We start from the raw sequence: 15,123 nt of genomic DNA, 5'->3' as shown, positions 1-15,123 counted from the left end.
CATCCCAGCACTGCTCGGAAAGGCGTGCATCGCTTTCAACAGGAAGAACTACCATGAGCCGTTGGCATTCTTCAAGAGGGTTCTCAGAAGCAACCCTGGCTGTCCTGCGGATGTACGTCTTGGCATGGGCACTGTTTTGTTCGACTCGGTGATCTGGACAAGGCATGGCTGGCTTTCCAGCATACCCTTGATCTTAATCCTCATTGTGTTGGTGCCCTTATTGGGTTAGCGAAACTGGAGGTCAATGATAACCAGGCTGATTCAATCAAGAATGGTATCCAACTTCTATCGAAGGCGTATGCTCTTGACAGTTCCAATCCGATGGTGCTGAACCATTTGGCGAATCACTTCTTCTTCAAAAAGGAGTATGACTGGAGATGTCACTCCTTTCATACTCTCTCCTCAATATTAGAAGAGAAGAAGAAGAAGAGGGGGATTAAATTATTATTTTTTTACTTGTTATTTAATTGATCATTGTCGTGTTGTAGTTGACGCTAGACTCGTGTGAGCATGGTGGACGTGGATCCAGATACGTTGCTGGAATGGCTGCAACTGGGCCAGGGCGACGACAGGAACTTGCAACTTTTTGCCTTGGAGCAGCTCTGTATGTTGTTGCTCACGTCGGACAATGTGAACAGATGCCTTGACACGTGCCCTCCATGGACATTCCTGCCAGCATTGTGCAGAATCTTCTTGGTTGAATATGCCCAAGATTATGTTCTGGAAGTTACTGCTCGTGCAATAACATATTATTTGGACGTGTCGGCCGACTGCACTCAATGGATAGTTGTGGTGGATGGGGCTGTCAAAGCTTTGTGCAGTCGTCTTGAAGTCAACGAGCTCAACAACTAAATGAGTAGAGATTTGGCAGAGCAATGTGTAAAGGTCCTTGAGCTGATATGTACACAGGAATCAGGTGCTGTTTTGGAGGCCTGTGGTGATATCAGTTGTGTTCTTGCATTCATCCTGAATTCTGGATATTTGGTACAAAAAGATACGCTGCATTCTGCTGTCTGTGGTGTGAAAGTTGTGCGGCAAAATGGCACTGCACGACTCGATTCTCGAGTCGTGTGTTGAAGCACTGTCAATTTTATTGAAGCATGAAGACCATCAGGTGTCTGATGGGGCTCTACACTGCTTCGCATCCTTAGCTGACACATTTATGCACCGTGGTGTTGATCCAGCACCCCTTGCGGAGCATGGCCTGACCACAGAATTAGTGCCTCGATTAGCCGCTGCTGGGGGTCTTGCGCCAGGACCATGCTCGACGGGCACAGCAAAAGCTAGTTGTGGTGTGCCACCTGCCATAACTTCAACGCCATGGTCAGAGCTCAGCAGCCAAGTTTCGACCATCGTCAGCTTACTCTCCGCTCTCTTCCGTGGATCCCCAATAGTTACACGGGACTTGCTGTTATTGAAGCCATTACTTGTTATACAAATGCACATTGGAGCCATTGAAGATGTCGTTGAGGATGATTGAGATCCCTACAAGATTCAGACGAGGTAATTGAGTTGGATCTTAACGATCTACCTGAAGGTAATGTGCTGATCCCTATTCTCAAGCATGAACATGCACAACTACACATATGGAACGCTTTGGCGTTGGAGTATTACCGACGAGATAAGGAAGATGCCTTTGTGAAGCTGCTCGAGACAGCAAAGGTGGACGGTGCATTAGACTTCAATGGCCATGCCAAAGACCAGATGGCGTGTCTGGATATGCTCGCGGCGCATTATGTGCAATGTGCATGGAAAATCCGTCTCACAGATGGAAGGAAAGAGCTCATCAGACAGGGGAAATACCTTCATTTAATGGCTGATAAAATCATAATTGATGACCAGAACCACATTCTTGGCAGGGCCTTATTGGAGGGAGATCAGATGAACCAGGCAGAATCACAGTTCAACTTCGTTCTTTACCAGGCACCCTTGAACATCCCAGCACTGCTCGGAAACGCGTGCATCGCTTTCAACAGGAAGAACTACCATGAGGTGGTGGCATTCCACAATAGGGTTCTCAGAAGCAACCCTGGCTGTCCTGCGGATGTACGTCTTGGCATGGGCACTGTTTTGTTCAACTCGGTGATCTGGACAAGGCACGGCTTGCTTTCCAGCGTACCCTTGATCTTAATCCTCATTGTGTCGGTGCACTTATTGGGTTAGCGATACTGGAGGTAAATGATAACCAGGCTGATTCAATCAAGAATGGTATCCAACTTCTATCGAAGGCGTATGCTCTTGACAGTTCCAACCCGATGGTGCTGAACCATTTGGCGAATCACTGCTTCTTCAAAAAGGAGTATGACTGGAGATGTCACTCCTTTCATACTCTCTCCTCAATATTAGAAGAGAAGAAGAAGAAGAGGGGGATTAAATTATTATTATTTTTACTCGTTATTTAATTGATCATTGTCGTGTTGTAGTTGACGCTAGACTCGTGTGAGCATGGTGGACGTGGATCCGGATACGTTGCTGGAATGGCTGCAACTGGGCCAGGGCGACGACAGGAACTTGCAACCTTTTGCCTTGGAGCAGCTCTGTATGTTGTTGCTCACGTCGGACAATGTGAAGAGATGCCTTGACACGTGCCCTCCACGGACATTCCTGCCAGCATTGTGCAGAATCTTGTTGGATGAATATGCCCAAGATTATGTTCTGGAAGTTACTGCTCGCGCAATAACATATTATTTGGACGTGTCGGCCGACTGCACTCAATGGATAGTTGTGGTGGATGGGACTGTCAAAGCTTTGTGCAGTCGTCTTGAAGTCAACGAGCTCAACAACTAAATGAGTAGAGATTTGGCAGAGCAATGTGTAAAGGTCCTTGAGCTGATATGTACACAGGAATCAGGTGCTGTTTTGGAGGCCTGTGGTGATATCAGTTGTGTTCTTGCATTCATCCTGAATTCTGGATATTTGGTACACAAAGATACGCTGCATTCTGCTATGTCTGTGGTGTGAAAGTTGTGCGGCAAAATGGAACTGCACGACTCGATTCTCGAGTCGTGTGTTGAAGTACTGTCAATTTTATTGAAGCATGAAGAACATCAGGTGTCTGATGGGGCCCTACACTGCTTCCCATCCTTAGCTGACACATTTATGCACCATGGTGTTGATCCAGCACCCCTTGCGGAGCACGGCCTGACTGCAGAATTAGTGCCTCGATTAGCCGCTGCTGGGGGTCTTGCGCCAGGACCATGCTCGACGGGCACAGCAAAAGCTAGTTGTGGTGTGCCACCTGCCATAACTTCAACGCCATGGTCAGAGCTCAGCAGCCAAGTTTCGACCATCGTCAGCTTACTCTCCGCTCTCTTCCGTGGATCCCCAATAGTTACACGGGACTTGCTGTTATTGAAGCCATTACTTGTTATACAAATGCACATTGGAGCCATTGAAGATGTCGTTGAGGATGATTGAGATCCCTATAAGATTCAGACGAGGTAATTGAGTTGGATCTTAACGATCTACCTGAAGGTAATGTGCTGATCCCTATTCTCAAGCATGAACATGCACAACTACACATATGAAACGCTTTGGCGTTGGAGTATTACCGACGAGATAAGGAAGATGCCTTTGTGAAGCTGCTCGAGACAGCAAAGGTGGACGGTGCATTAGACTTCAATGGCCATGCCAAAGACCAGATGGCGTGTCTGGATATGCTCGCGACGCATTATGTGCAACGGTGCATGGAAAATCCGTCTCACAGATGGAAGGAAAGAGCTCATCAGACAGGGGAAATACCTTCATTTAATGGCTGATAAAATCATAATTGATGACCAGAACCACATTCTTGGCAGGGCCTTATTGGAGGGAGATCAGATGAACCAGGCAGAATCACAGTTCAACTTCGTTCTTTACCAGGCACCCTTGAACATCCCAGCACTGCTCGGAAAGGCGTGCATCGCTTTCAACAGGAAGAACTACCATGAGGCGTTGGCATTCTTCAAGAGGGTTCTCAGAAGCAACCCTGGCTGTCCTGCGGATGTACGTCTTGGCATGGGCACTGTTTTGTTCGACTCGGTGATCTGGACAAGGCATGGCTGGCTTTCCAGCATACCCTTGATCTTAATCCTCATTGTGTTGGTGCCCTTATTGGGTTAGCGAAACTGGAGGTCAATGATAACCAGGCTGATTCAATCAAGAATGGTATCCAACTTCTATCGAAGGCGTATGCTCTTGACAGTTCCAATCCGATGGTGCTGAACCATTTGGCGAATCACTTCTTCTTCAAAAAGGAGTATGACTGGAGATGTCACTCCTTTCATACTCTCTCCTCAATATTAGAAGAGAAGAAGAAGAAGAGGGGGATTAAATTATTATTTTTTTACTTGTTATTTAATTGATCATTGTCGTGTTGTAGTTGACGCTAGACTCGTGTGAGCATGGTGGACGTGGATCCAGATACGTTGCTGGAATGGCTGCAACTGGGCCAGGGCGACGACAGGAACTTGCAACTTTTTGCCTTGGAGCAGCTCTGTATGTTGTTGCTCACGTCGGACAATGTGAACAGATGCCTTGACACGTGCCCTCCATGGACATTCCTGCCAGCATTGTGCAGAATCTTCTTGGTTGAATATGCCCAAGATTATGTTCTGGAAGTTACTGCTCGTGCAATAACATATTATTTGGACGTGTCGGCCGACTGCACTCAATGGATAGTTGTGGTGGATGGGGCTGTCAAAGCTTTGTGCAGTCGTCTTGAAGTCAACGAGCTCAACAACTAAATGAGTAGAGATTTGGCAGAGCAATGTGTAAAGGTCCTTGAGCTGATATGTACACAGGAATCAGGTGCTGTTTTGGAGGCCTGTGGTGATATCAGTTGTGTTCTTGCATTCATCCTGAATTCTGGATATTTGGTACAAAAAGATACGCTGCATTCTGCTGTCTGTGGTGTGAAAGTTGTGCGGCAAAATGGCACTGCACGACTCGATTCTCGAGTCGTGTGTTGAAGCACTGTCAATTTTATTGAAGCATGAAGACCATCAGGTGTCTGATGGGGCTCTACACTGCTTCGCATCCTTAGCTGACACATTTATGCACCGTGGTGTTGATCCAGCACCCCTTGCGGAGCATGGCCTGACCACAGAATTAGTGCCTCGATTAGCCGCTGCTGGGGGTCTTGCGCCAGGACCATGCTCGACGGGCACAGCAAAAGCTAGTTGTGGTGTGCCACCTGCCATAACTTCAACGCCATGGTCAGAGCTCAGCAGCCAAGTTTCGACCATCGTCAGCTTACTCTCCGCTCTCTTCCGTGGATCCCCAATAGTTACACGGGACTTGCTGTTATTGAAGCCATTACTTGTTATACAAATGCACATTGGAGCCATTGAAGATGTCGTTGAGGATGATTGAGATCCCTACAAGATTCAGACGAGGTAATTGAGTTGGATCTTAACGATCTACCTGAAGGTAATGTGCTGATCCCTATTCTCAAGCATGAACATGCACAACTACACATATGGAACGCTTTGGCGTTGGAGTATTACCGACGAGATAAGGAAGATGCCTTTGTGAAGCTGCTCGAGACAGCAAAGGTGGACGGTGCATTAGACTTCAATGGCCATGCCAAAGACCAGATGGCGTGTCTGGATATGCTCGCGGCGCATTATGTGCAATGTGCATGGAAAATCCGTCTCACAGATGGAAGGAAAGAGCTCATCAGACAGGGGAAATACCTTCATTTAATGGCTGATAAAATCATAATTGATGACCAGAACCACATTCTTGGCAGGGCCTTATTGGAGGGAGATCAGATGAACCAGGCAGAATCACAGTTCAACTTCGTTCTTTACCAGGCACCCTTGAACATCCCAGCACTGCTCGGAAACGCGTGCATCGCTTTCAACAGGAAGAACTACCATGAGGCGGTGGCATTCCACAATAGGGTTCTCAGAAGCAACCCTGGCTGTCCTGCGGATGTACGTCTTGGCATGGGCACTGTTTTGTTCAACTCGGTGATCTGGACAAGGCACGGCTTGCTTTCCAGCGTACCCTTGATCTTAATCCTCATTGTGTCGGTGCACTTATTGGGTTAGCGATAATGGAGGTAAATGATAACCAGGCTGATTCAATCAAGAATGGTATCCAACTTCTATCGAAGGCGTATGCTCTTGACAGTTCCAACCCGATGGTGCTGAACCATTTGGCGAATCACTGCTTCTTCAAAAAGGAGTATGACTGGAGATGTCACTCCTTTCATACTCTCTCCTCAATATTAGAAGAGAAGAAGAAGAAGAGGGGGATTAAATTATTATTATTTTTACTTGTTATTTAATTGATCATTGTCGTGTTGTAGTTGACGCTAGACTCGTGTGAGCATGGTGGACGTGGATCCGGATACGTTGCTGGAATGGCTGCAACTGGGCCAGGGCGACGACAGGAACTTGCAACCTTTTGCCTTGGAGCAGCTCTGTATGTTGTTGCTCACGTCGGACAATGTGAAGAGATGCCTTGACACGTGCCCTCCACGGACATTCCTGCCAGCATTGTGCAGAATCTTGTTGGATGAATATGCCCAAGATTATGTTCTGGAAGTTACTGCTCGCGCAATAACATATTATTTGGACGTGTCGGCCGACTGCACTCAATGGATAGTTGTGGTGGATGGGACTGTCAAAGCTTTGTGCAGTCGTCTTGAAGTCAACGAGCTCAACAACTAAATGAGTAGAGATTTGGCAGAGCAATGTGTAAAGGTCCTTGAGCTGATATGTACACAGGAATCAGGTGCTGTTTTGGAGGCCTGTGGTGATATCAGTTGTGTTCTTGCATTCATCCTGAATTCTGGATATTTGGTACACAAAGATACGCTGCATTCTGCTATGTCTGTGGTGTGAAAGTTGTGCGGCAAAATGGAACTGCACGACTCGATTCTCGAGTCGTGTGTTGAAGTACTGTCAATTTTATTGAAGCATGAAGAACATCAGGTGTCTGATGGGGCCCTACACTGCTTCCCATCCTTAGCTGACACATTTATGCACCATGGTGTTGATCCAGCACCCCTTGCGGAGCACGGCCTGACTGCAGAATTAGTGCCTCGATTAGCCGCTGCTGGGGGTCTTGCGCCAGGACCATGCTCGACGGGCACAGCAAAAGCTAGTTGTGGTGTGCCACCTGCCATAACTTCAACGCCATGGTCAGAGCTCAGCAGCCAAGTTTCGACCATCGTCAGCTTACTCTCCGCTCTCTTCCGTGGATCCCCAATAGTTACACGGGACTTGCTGTTATTGAAGCCATTACTTGTTATACAAATGCACATTGGAGCCATTGAAGATGTCGTTGAGGATGATTGAGATCCCTATAAGATTCAGACGAGGTAATTGAGTTGGATCTTAACGATCTACCTGAAGGTAATGTGCTGATCCCTATTCTCAAGCATGAACATGCACAACTACACATATGAAACGCTTTGGCGTTGGAGTATTACCGACGAGATAAGGAAGATGCCTTTGTGAAGCTGCTCGAGACAGCAAAGGTGGACGGTGCATTAGACTTCAATGGCCATGCCAAAGACCAGATGGCGTGTCTGGATATGCTCGCGGCGCATTATGTGCAACGTGCATGGAAAATCCGTCTCACAGATGGAAGGAAAGAGCTCATCAGACAGGGGAAATACCTTCATTTAATGGCTGATAAAATCATAATTGATGACCAGAACCACATTCTTGGCAGGGCCTTATTGGAGGGAGATCAGATGAACCAGGCAGAATCACAGTTCAACTTCGTTCTTTACCAGGCACCCTTGAACATCCCAGCACTGCTCGGAAAGGCGTGCATCGCTTTCAACAGGAAGAACTACCATGAGGCGTTGGCATTCTTCAAGAGGGTTCTCAGAAGCAACCCTGGCTGTCCTGCGGATGTACGTCTTGGCATGGGCACTGTTTTGTTCGACTCGGTGATCTGGACAAGGCATGGCTGGCTTTCCAGCATACCCTTGATCTTAATCCTCATTGTGTTGGTGCCCTTATTGGGTTAGCGAAACTGGAGGTCAATGATAACCAGGCTGATTCAATCAAGAATGGTATCCAACTTCTATCGAAGGCGTATGCTCTTGACAGTTCCAATCCGATGGTGCTGAACCATTTGGCGAATCACTTCTTCTTCAAAAAGGAGTATGACTGGAGATGTCACTCCTTTCATACTCTCTCCTCAATATTAGAAGAGAAGAAGAAGAAGAGGGGGATTAAATTATTTTTTTTTTACTTGTTATTTAATTGATCATTGTCGTGTTGTAGTTGACGCTAGACTCGTGTGAGCATGGTGGACGTGGATCCAGATACGTTGCTGGAATGGCTGCAACTGGGCCAGGGCGACGACAGGAACTTGCAACCTTTTGCCTTGGAGCAGCTCTGTATGTTGTTGCTCACGTCGGACAATGTGAAGAGATGCCTTGACACGTGCCCTCCACGGACATTCCTGCCAGCATTGTGCAGAATCTTGTTGGATGAATATGCCCAAGATTATGTTCTGGAAGTTACTGCTCGCGCAATAACATATTATTTGGACGTGTCGGCCGACTGCACTCAATGGATAGTTGTGGTGGATGGGACTGTCAAAGCTTTGTGCAGTCGTCTTGAAGTCAACGAGCTCAACAACTAAATGAGTAGAGATTTGGCAGAGCAATGTGTAAAGGTCCTTGAGCTGATATGTACACAGGAATCAGGTGCTGTTTTGGAGGCCTGTGGTGATATCAGTTGTGTTCTTGCATTCATCCTGAATTCTGGATATTTGGTACACAAAGATACGCTGCATTCTGCTATGTCTGTGGTGTGAAAGTTGTGCGGCAAAATGGAACTGCACGACTCGATTCTCGAGTCGTGTGTTGAAGTACTGTCAATTTTATTGAAGCATGAAGAACATCAGGTGTCTGATGGGGCCCTACACTGCTTCCCATCCTTAGCTGACACATTTATGCACCATGGTGTTGATCCAGCACCCCTTGCGGAGCACGGCCTGACTGCAGAATTAGTGCCTCGATTAGCCGCTGCTGGGGGTCTTGCGCCAGGACCATGCTCGACGGGCACAGCAAAAGCTAGTTGTGGTGTGCCACCTGCCATAACTTCAACGCCATGGTCAGAGCTCAGCAGCCAAGTTTCGACCATCGTCAGCTTACTCTCCGCTCTCTTCCGTGGATCCCCAATAGTTACACGGGACTTGCTGTTATTGAAGCCATTACTTGTTATACAAATGCACATTGGAGCCATTGAAGATGTCGTTGAGGATGATTGAGATCCCTATAAGATTCAGACGAGGTAATTGAGTTGGATCTTAACGATCTACCTGAAGGTAATGTGCTGATCCCTATTCTCAAGCATGAACATGCACAACTACACATATGAAACGCTTTGGCGTTGGAGTATTACCGACGAGATAAGGAAGATGCCTTTGTGAAGCTGCTCGAGACAGCAAAGGTGGACGGTGCATTAGACTTCAATGGCCATGCCAAAGACCAGATGGCGTGTCTGGATATGCTCGCGGCGCATTATGTGCAACGTGCATGGAAAATCCGTCTCACAGATGGAAGGAAAGAGCTTATCAGACAGGGGAAATACCTTCATTTAATGGCTGATAAAATCATAATTGATGACCAGAACCACATTCTTGGCAGGGCCTTATTGGAGGGAGATCAGATGAACCAGGCAGAATCACAGTTCAACTTCGTTCTTTACCAGGCACCCTTGAACATCCCAGCACTGCTCGGAAAGGCGTGCATCGCTTTCAACAGGAAGAACTACCATGAGGCGTTGGCATTCTTCAAGAGGGTTCTCAGAAGCAACCCTGGCTGTCCTGCGGATGTACGTCTTGGCATGGGCACTGTTTTGTTCGACTCGGTGATCTGGACAAGGCATGGCTGGCTTTCCAGCATACCCTTGATCTTAATCCTCATTGTGTTGGTGCCCTTATTGGGTTAGCGAAACTGGAGGTCAATGATAACCAGGCTGATTCAATCAAGAATGGTATCCAACTTCTATCGAAGGCGTATGCTCTTGACAGTTCCAATCCGATGGTGCTGAACCATTTGGCGAATCACTTCTTCTTCAAAAAGGAGTATGACTGGAGATGTCACTCCTTTCATACTCTCTCCTCAATATTAGAAGAGAAGAAGAAGAAGAGGGGGATTAAATTATTATTTTTTTACTTGTTATTTAATTGATCATTGTCGTGTTGTAGTTGACGCTAGACTCGTGTGAGCATGGTGGACGTGGATCCAGATACGTTGCTGGAATGGCTGCAACTGGGCCAGGGCGACGACAGGAACTTGCAACTTTTTGCCTTGGAGCAGCTCTGTATGTTGTTGCTCACGTCGGACAATGTGAACAGATGCCTTGACACGTGCCCTCCATGGACATTCCTGCCAGCATTGTGCAGAATCTTCTTGGTTGAATATGCCCAAGATTATGTTCTGGAAGTTACTGCTCGTGCAATAACATATTATTTGGACGTGTCGGCCGACTGCACTCAATGGATAGTTGTGGTGGATGGGGCTGTCAAAGCTTTGTGCAGTCGTCTTGAAGTCAACGAGCTCAACAACTAAATGAGTAGAGATTTGGCAGAGCAATGTGTAAAGGTCCTTGAGCTGATATGTACACAGGAATCAGGTGCTGTTTTGGAGGCCTGTGGTGATATCAGTTGTGTTCTTGCATTCATCCTGAATTCTGGATATTTGGTACAAAAAGATACGCTGCATTCTGCTGTCTGTGGTGTGAAAGTTGTGCGGCAAAATGGCACTGCACAACTCGATTCTCGAGTCGTGTGTTGAAGCACTGTCAATTTTATTGAAGCATGAAGACCATCAGGTGTCTGATGGGGCTCTACACTGCTTCGCATCCTTAGCTGACACATTTATGCACCGTGGTGTTGATCCAGCACCCCTTGCGGAGCATGGCCTGACCACAGAATTAGTGCCTCGATTAGCCGCTGCTGGGGGTCTTGCGCCAGGACCATGCTCGACGGGCACAGCAAAAGCTAGTTGTGGTGTGCCACCTGCCATAACTTCAACGCCATGGTCAGAGCTCAGCAGCCAAGTTTCGACCATCGTCAGCTTACTCTCCGCTCTCTTCCGTGGATCCCCAATAGTTACACGGGACTTGCTGTTATTGAAGGCATTACTTGTTATACAAATGCACATTGGAGCCATTGAAGATGTCGTTGAGGATGATTGAGATCCCTATAAGATTCAGACGAGGTAATTGAGTTGGATCTTAACGATCTACCTGAAGGTAATGTGCTGATCCCTATTCTCAAGCATGAACATGCACAACTACACATATGAAACGCTTTGGCGTTGGAGTATTACCGACGAGATAAGGAAGATGCCTTTGTGAAGCTGCTCGAGACAGCAAAGGTGGACGGTGCATTAGACTTCAATGGCCATGCCAAAGACCAGATGGCGTGTCTGGATATGCTCGCGGCGCATTATGTGCAACGTGCATGGAAAATCCGTCTCACAGATGGAAGGAAAGAGCTCATCAGACAGGGGAAATACCTTCATTTAATGGCTGATAAAATCATAATTGATGACCAGAACCACATTCTTGGCAGGGCCTTATTGGAGGGAGATCAGATGAACCAGGCAGAATCACAGTTCAACTTCGTTCTTTACCAGGCACCCTTGAACATCCCAGCACTGCTCGGAAAGGCGTGCATCGCTTTCAACAGGAAGAACTACCATGAGGCGTTGGCATTCTTCAAGAGGGTTCTCAGAAGCAACCCTGGCTGTCCTGCGGATGTACGTCTTGGCATGGGCACTGTTTTGTTCGACTCGGTGATCTGGACAAGGCATGGCTGGCTTTCCAGCATACCCTTGATCTTAATCCTCATTGTGTTGGTGCCCTTATTGGGTTAGCGAAACTGGAGGTCAATGATAACCAGGCTGATTCAATCAAGAATGGTATCCAACTTCTATCGAAGGCGTATGCTCTTGACAGTTCCAATCCGATGGTGCTGAACCATTTGGCGAATCACTTCTTCTTCAAAAAGGAGTATGACTGGAGATGTCACTCCTTTCATACTCTCTCCTCAATATTAGAAGAGAAGAAGAAGAAGAGGGGGATTAAATTATTATTTTTTTACTTGTTATTTAATTGATCATTGTCGTGTTGTAGTTGACGCTAGACTCGTGTGAGCATGGTGGACGTGGATCCAGATACGTTGCTGGAATGGCTGCAACTGGGCCAGGGCGACGACAGGAACTTGCAACTTTTTGCCTTGGAGCAGCTCTGTATGTTGTTGCTCACGTCGGACAATGTGAACAGATGCCTTGACACGTGCCCTCCATGGACATTCCTGCCAGCATTGTGCAGAATCTTCTTGGTTGAATATGCCCAAGATTATGTTCTGGAAGTTACTGCTCGTGCAATAACATATTATTTGGACGTGTCGGCCGACTGCACTCAATGGATAGTTGTGGTGGATGGGGCTGTCAAAGCTTTGTGCAGTCGTCTTGAAGTCAACGAGCTCAACAACTAAATGAGTAGAGATTTGGCAGAGCAATGTGTAAAGGTCCTTGAGCTGATATGTACACAGGAATCAGGTGCTGTTTTGGAGGCCTGTGGTGATATCAGTTGTGTTCTTGCATTCATCCTGAATTCTGGATATTTGGTACAAAAAGATACGCTGCATTCTGCTGTCTGTGGTGTGAAAGTTGTGCGGCAAAATGGCACTGCACGACTCGATTCTCGAGTCGTGTGTTGAAGCACTGTCAATTTTATTGAAGCATGAAGACCATCAGGTGTCTGATGGGGCTCTACACTGCTTCGCATCCTTAGCTGACACATTTATGCACCGTGGTGTTGATCCAGCACCCCTTGCGGAGCATGGCCTGACCACAGAATTAGTGCCTCGATTAGCCGCTGCTGGGGGTCTTGCGCCAGGACCATGCTCGACGGGCACAGCAAAAGCTAGTTGTGGTGCGCCACCTGCCATAACTTCAACGCCATGGTCAGAGCTCAGCAGCCAAGTTTCGACCATCGTCAGCTTACTCTCCGCTCTCTTCAGTGAATCCCCAATTGTTACACGGGACTTGCTGTTATTGAAGCCATTACTTGTTATACAAATGCACATTGAAGCCATTGAAGATGTCGTGGACGATAATTGAGATCCCTATAAGAGATTCAGACGAGGTAATTGAGTTGGATCTTAACGACCTACCTGAAAGTAATGTGCTGATCCCTATTCTCAAGCATGAACATACACAACTACACATATGGAACGCTTTGGCATTGGAGTATTACCGACGAGATAAGGAAGATGCCTTTGTGAAGCTGCTCGAGACAACAAAGGTGGACGGTGTATTAGACTTCAATGGCCATGCCAAAGACCAGATGGCGTGTCTGGATATGCTCGCGGCGCATTATGTGCTATGTGCATGGAAAATCCGTCTCACAGATGGAAGGAAAGAGCTCATCAGACAGGGGAAATACCTTCATTTAATGGCTGATAAAATCATAATTGATGACCAGAACGACATTCTTGGCAGGGCCTTATTGGAGGGAGATCAGATGAACCAGGCAGAATCACAGTTCAACTTCGTTCTTTACCAGGCACCCTTGAACATCCTTGCACTGCTCGGAAACGCGTGCATCGCTTTCAACAGGAAGAACTACCATGAGGCGTTGGCATTCCACAATAGGGTTCTCAGAAGCAACCTTGGCTGTCCTGCGGATGTACGTCTTGGCATGGGCACTGTTTTGTTCGACTCGGTGATCTGGACAAGGCACGGCTTGCTTTCCAGCGTACCCTTGATCTTAATCCTCATTGTGTCGGTGCACATTTTGGGTTAGCGATACTGGAGGTCAATGGTAACCAGGCTGATTCAATCAAGAATGGTATCCAACTTCTATCAAAGGCGTATGCTCTTGACAGTTCCAACCCGGTGGTGCTGAACCATTTGGCGAATCACTTCTTCTTCAAAAAGGAGTATGACTGGAGATGTCACTCCTTTCATACTCTCTCCTCAATATTAGAGGAGAAGAAGAAGAAGAAGAAGAAGAAGAGGGGGCTTTTTTATTTTAAATTGATCATTGTCGTGTTGTAGTTGACGCTAGACTCGTGTGAGCATGGCGGACGTGGATCCGGATAGTTGCTGGAATGGCTGCAACTGGGCCAGGGCGACGACATGAACTTGCAACTTTTTGTTGAACTTGCAACAACAGAATTAGTGCCTCGATTAGCCGCTGCTGGGGGCCTTGCGCCAGGACCATGCTCGACGGGCACAGCAAAAGCTAGTTGTGGTGCTCCACCTGCCATAACTTCAACGCCATGGTCAGAGCTCAGCAGCCAAGTTTCAACCATAGTCAGCTTACTCTCTGCTCTCTTCCGTGGATCCCCAATTGTTACATGGGACTTGCTACGTGCACCTTTGCCGGATGCAATTGAGAGGGCAGTGCAGGGTGATGAGCGGTGCTGCTTGGACACCATGAGGCTTGTGGATGTGGGGGGGGTGCTGCTTTTTGAAGGAAGAGAAGCCCTGCCAAGGTCTCGCACGAGTTCTGCCAATGGCATTCCTGGCTTGGCGTGCCTCCATCATTCCGGGGAGCGCTCTCATCATCAGTTCGTTGACTGCATAAAAAGGAAGGACACAGATGGTCTTATTGACGCCATAGACACTGGAGCTTTCGACGTCAATTTCACGGACGATGTTGGTCAAACTTTGTTGACCTGGGCATCGGCATTTGGAACACAAGAAATGGTGGAATTTCATTGTGAAAGAGGATCTGACATTGACAGGGGTCAGTGTTCACCTCTTCATTATGATGCATTGTTTGGACGGCCGCAGGTTGCTAAGACCCTGCTGAAAAATGGATCTTGCTTATCTGAAAGATGATTACTTCCGATGTCTGCGATAGCATCCGTGACCTGAGAGTCCACCACATTTAATCACTCGATACAAATGAATGTGGTCACACAAAACCACAATGACCGTTGGGATCGACTTTCCTCAAAATATAAACAGCGGTCGAGTCGAATTGAGATACAGGAAATGAGCCAAAACACCAGCACGAAGATCTATTCATGGTTCATATCCATTGTTACTCCACGCTAGGCTCTGATGAGGACAACACACAACAATAGTAATAATAACAACAACAATCAAAAGCTACTAAATAATAACAATACAGTCGCCAC

The 15,123-nt window shown here is 47.2% G+C and overlaps 1 protein-coding gene and 8 pseudogenes across 5 annotated transcripts in view; 8 read left to right on the top strand and 1 right to left on the bottom strand.

Moving 5' to 3' along the window:
• Positions 1–15,123, bottom strand: part of LOC137437503 (coatomer subunit zeta-1-like) — a 101,870-nt gene that overhangs the window by 35,303 nt on the left and 51,444 nt on the right. The gene's annotated exons all lie outside the window — the stretch shown is intronic.
• On the top strand, positions 511–2,163 carry LOC144888465 (E3 ubiquitin-protein ligase HECTD1 pseudogene; annotated as a pseudogene).
• LOC144888464 (E3 ubiquitin-protein ligase HECTD1 pseudogene) lies at positions 706–3,417 on the top strand (annotated as a pseudogene). The gene has a single exon (XR_013621026.1). The product of XR_013621026.1 is annotated as an E3 ubiquitin-protein ligase HECTD1 pseudogene (transcript).
• Positions 4,318–6,035, top strand: LOC144888463 (E3 ubiquitin-protein ligase HECTD1 pseudogene; annotated as a pseudogene).
• Positions 4,578–7,289, top strand: LOC144888462 (E3 ubiquitin-protein ligase HECTD1 pseudogene; annotated as a pseudogene). The gene has a single exon (XR_013621025.1). The product of XR_013621025.1 is annotated as an E3 ubiquitin-protein ligase HECTD1 pseudogene (transcript).
• Positions 8,254–9,225, top strand: LOC144888461 (E3 ubiquitin-protein ligase HECTD1 pseudogene; annotated as a pseudogene).
• On the top strand, positions 8,463–11,159 carry LOC144888460 (E3 ubiquitin-protein ligase HECTD1 pseudogene; annotated as a pseudogene). Its single transcript, XR_013621024.1, has one exon. The product of XR_013621024.1 is annotated as an E3 ubiquitin-protein ligase HECTD1 pseudogene (transcript).
• LOC137437182 (E3 ubiquitin-protein ligase HECTD1 pseudogene) lies at positions 12,124–13,778 on the top strand (annotated as a pseudogene).
• Positions 12,982–14,915, top strand: LOC144888546 (E3 ubiquitin-protein ligase HECTD1 pseudogene; annotated as a pseudogene). Its single transcript, XR_013621124.1, has one exon. The product of XR_013621124.1 is annotated as an E3 ubiquitin-protein ligase HECTD1 pseudogene (transcript).

This window comes from Myxine glutinosa, chromosome 12 (assembly GCF_964187855.1).
Source record: "Myxine glutinosa chromosome 12, kmMyxGlut1.1, whole genome shotgun sequence".
In the NCBI taxonomy this organism is placed as follows: domain Eukaryota; kingdom Metazoa; phylum Chordata; class Myxini; order Myxiniformes; family Myxinidae; genus Myxine; species Myxine glutinosa.
This window is presented reverse-complemented; position numbering and strand designations above follow the sequence as displayed.